This window comes from Orycteropus afer, unplaced genomic scaffold (genome assembly GCF_000298275.1).
Source record: "Orycteropus afer afer isolate SDZICR_OR568_19922 unplaced genomic scaffold, OryAfe1.0 scaffold00244, whole genome shotgun sequence".
NCBI classification, from domain to species: Eukaryota; Metazoa; Chordata; class Mammalia; order Tubulidentata; family Orycteropodidae; genus Orycteropus; species Orycteropus afer.
Window position 1 is genome coordinate 3,095,416 of NW_006921831.1, and position 4,366 is coordinate 3,099,781.

Sequence of the window (4,366 nt, forward strand, 5' to 3'; positions counted from 1 at the left end):
GCTCTCGGGTTTCTTCCTTCCACCCGCTCGGCCCAGGGTCCCGCCGCATCAGCGCGTGGCCGAGAAGGCAAAAGCGACGCCAAATTCCACCCGGCGCGCGCTCCAAGGAGCTCCGCTACCTGCCTGCGCAGTCGGCGCGCCCTCCCCGCGGCCGCCGCCGCGCAGCCCGCTGTTCACATCCCCTGGGGCAAGCGCCACCGCGCGGGGGTCCCAGACGCCAGGCCTGGGCGGCACGCTCCTTCCCGGCACCGAGAGCTTGGCCTTTCAAGGTAACCAAACCCCAGTGCTCTACGGAGCAACTTCCCTGCGCCCCTAAACGCGGACATTCTTTATCTGGGATCCCCCTAACTGAGCTATTGCTCCGCAGCTACCCCCAGTTTCCGGCCACAAGAATCCTTCCCGCACAGAGCTCAAGATGTACCAAGCCCCCACCTGCTCCCCAGGCTCAAACTCTTGAGTCTCTGGTACTTAACAGTGTATGTGCCAGCCCTCCAGGTCTGCAAACCACTGGGCTGAGCCCTCTAAACTGTAAGCACCCCTAGGTTCTGGGATCACGCTGGTCCCCAGAATGGGGTCAGTGATTTTTTTTTGTGTGTGTGTGTGTGATGTATTGTCCCCCAGCTTCCCAAACAAGTCCCCATATTTTGAGACAGGAACGCCAGTGCCCCCAAGCTTTCTGTCCTGGCTCTGCCGCATTGAAGCCCTGCCACCCAGTGCTCCACGGTTTGGGACAGTGTCCGTTGAGTCCCACAGATCCATAGTGCACCTCGGGTTCTCAGAGCCTCAGGGCCCCCAGCACACACAACGATTTTCCTGGAACCCACATTTGGGCACTGCTTCCTACGTCCCACAAAGTCAAGTGCTCTACCCAGGCTGCCTGGGGCAGCGGGGGCTTTATGGAATCAGCAGCAACGTTTGCGCCGACTTCCTGCGCTCTGTGGGCTCTCCTAAACTGAGAGAACGAGTCCCACTGAGCAACATTTGTGGGCCATGGAGATGAGGGAACTCATTTCTGGGACTGTGCAGGCTTCCTGGCCACGAGTCAGATTCCTTCTGACTTAGACAGGCTTCCCAGGTTTTCACCCACACTGAGCGACTGCCCGAGGCCATGCCAGCGAGACTGTGGTTTGTCTAGGTGCCCCCAGCTCCCAGACACATGCCCTGCTTTCCCTGGTTACCACCTCACTTCAGAAAAGCTCACTGGGGTCTCTGAGGCACACTGCGCCTTGTCCTGCATCCCCCAAAGGCCCCAAAGATTTTCTCTTTCTCACTAGGTTTTCAATGTGAAAACAACTCCTTGGGCCCCACTGGCTGACTGATAAGAACCTGAATATCCTAAAATGTAGCTGGGGACCCCAAGCCCCTGAGGCCACATTGAATCCAGTCCCTGGAGCTGTCTTATTTGGAAGTGCTAGATTCCCTCAGATATCAGGCAGTACCCTCCAGGGTCCCCTCAAATACAATCAGGATTTTCCTTGGGTAGCAAAACATCCTGCAGTTGCCCGAGTCACCCCCAGTTTCCACAGCATTTCCTGGACCGCACACACAATCCCCGACTCCTGGCGGATCCCAGGTCATGCTTACCGATCCCCATACCCATGCACTCTTAATTCATTTGCCCCCCGAACTTAGACACTGACTTCCCAAGTTCCCTGGGGACTGCCAGCAACTTCCCTGGGTCCCCAGACTCAAACAGTTCTTTCCTGGGCCTCCAAATTGAGTGACTATCTCCCCACCCCACCCCCCAAAAAACATTTAAGCTTTTTTGAACTTTGGTTTATGGGTCTCTTGTCTTGACTCCCGTCCTGCGTCCCCCTAAACTTAGGTAAATGTTGCATGAATTCCCAGAGCCCACTGAAAACTGTCCGTGGGCCTCAAAGTCCCAGGAATTACAGGCGGGGTCCTATAAGCTACTTTGTACCTACTGGGTCCTGTCAGTTCTGGGTACTAACTAGGGCCCTTCAAATGGAGCCGTCTCTCTCCACGGCACCATTTCTCTGGCCCCCAGAACCTCGGCTGAGTCTCACTGAGCATACCCAGGTGCACAGGCTGACCCCCAGAGAATAATTTCTCCTGGTTCATCAACAAGAAACAAATGCAAATCCAATTTTTTCAGTTAAAATGTTAAAAAAAAAAAAAAAGATGATTGATTTTCTGAGTACCTCAAGTGTACAGACCACCCCCGGGGGTTCTCAAAATTAGGTCGGGGTTTCCTGGGTTGTTAAAGGACATCTTCCCCGAAGCCACACAGCTGGGGCACTATTTTGTTCGGTGCAGCCAGCTCCTTGGCTGTCCACTCGCGTTTCCAATGGGGACGCTGCTCTGTCTTTCCCTGACCGCACTGAGAATTTTGCCCGGGGCCCCAAATGTGCCCATTGCTTTTCTTCTCCCAATTTAGACAGTGTGCCCCCTCAGGCTCCCCATACTTCATGTTGAGGATTTTCCTGGAGACACCTACAAAGCGCCCCCGTCCCCCAAGACACACACACGGGACCTTACTCTGGAGCTCCCACTTCAGCGGCTCACCGCGCTGGGTCCCTTCGTTACCCACAGGGGCCTGTCCCTCAGCCACTCAGAGCAATCTCCCTTGACTCCAAAGCCCGGCTTCTGCTTTCCTGGGGCCTCCCGGTGTGATCAGTAATCCTGGTCCCCACATCACCACGAATCCCGGGTGTCCTCCACGTGGGGACAGAACTCAGATTTGCGTTGCCTGAAATGTGGACCTCGTTCCTGACCCACGGCTGGCCTCAGCAAACAGTTTCCCCAATCCTGAGGGCGGTGGACCTGGTTTTTGGCCCCTTTAGTCTCCTAGGAAGTCTCGGGACTGTCCTGCGTTTTAGAAATTTCTGTGTGCCCCAAACACCCGTGGTCCAGTCCTGCGTCTGCCAGGACATGGGCAGTGCTTCTTCTGTGTCCAGGAAAGCGACTGGGCATTGTCCCCAGTTTTCCCCAAATTTGGGCATTGTCCCCGGGTCTTCCAAGGGACTGGGCGTTGCCCCGGACACTGGGGACTGCCCCCCGGGGTCCCACTCACCTTCAGCAGCGTCCACCCACTGCACAGCGCTCGCCGACAGCTCCTCGCCTCGGGTTCCTCGTGCCCCTTCGGACACAGCCTGCAGCCTCCAGCCTCGCGGTGAGCTTCCCGCCGCGCCAGGCCAGCTGCCTCTGCGGCCTCAGACCTGCCTCGGCCCGCACTGCCCCAGAGCTGCAGGAGCCGGCGCTCGCTCGGCGGCCAGCGCTGGCTTGGGGCTGGGGCTGGGGCTTGGGCGGGCTGGAGGCTGGACGGCCGCACTCGCTCGCTCGAGGCGCCCCCAGACCCGCACCGCTTCGTTTGCTCTTTGCAAAGACCACGGTTCTGGGGACATGCCTTGGTGGGTCCGCGCCGGGCGGACCGGTCGCAGCGTCTCCGGGCGCCTCGGAAAGGCGTGCCTGGGCTGCAAGGCGCGGGCCCTGCAGCGCGCTAGGCAGGGGATTCCGGGCGGCGCGCGGGCGAAGTGATTGATGGCAGGGCGGGGGGCGCGGAGCGCGGGTTTCCGCTGGCGGCCGCCCCTTCCCCTCCGCGCAACCGCGGGCCTCGAGCGCACTGGCGGCTTGTGAGTGGTTTTGGCTCGGTGAGAATCACGCTGCCCTTTCACATCGTCGGAACTCGCCAAGAGAGGGCTTCTCCAGACCCCCAAATCCTTGAGGGCTGAGCCCGAGTTTTCGCGAGTGCGACGCACTGAGGACCAGGGAGGTATTATCCTGGTATTTTGAGTGGGTCTCCCAAGCGAGCCGCTTAGATGGATCGGGAGAGCTCGGTCACGCAGGTAGGTTTGCGCTTTCTTGACCGCCCCACTCCTCTCTTCTCTGCCCGTGCGTTGCTCTCAGTGGGACGCAGGACCCACGCCCGGCCCAGATCCGGGCCGGCCCTGCCATCCGCCCCGCGCCCCGCACCTGGGGCCGCCCTCGCCGCTCTGCGCCTGCCCAGGGCTCCCTCGCGGCACCGGGGGGCGCTCGGGCTCCGGCTGCGGCTCTAGGAACCTAGCGGCCGGCTCCGCCTGCTCAGGCAGGTGGCGGCTGCGCGCCCCGCCCGCAGCCAAGGACCCTGGGCAGGGACGCGAGGGTCTGCACCCACATCCCAGCGCCTGGCCACCTGTGCCCGCGCTCCGACGGGGCGCCATCTCTACGTGGCCTTCTCAGGGGACACGCGGGTCCCTCGCTGCCGCCGCCGGGCCACGGATGCTGCGGGCCTCCGCTCGCCCCGCGACCCTCTCTTGCGCCCTTGCGAACAGGCACCCCGGAAACCCGAAAGGGACCCCCGAATAGGTTAGAACGCCGATTCCGGGAGTCAGTGGCCCTCGGCCGCTCCCCGCCCCCCACCCTGGCC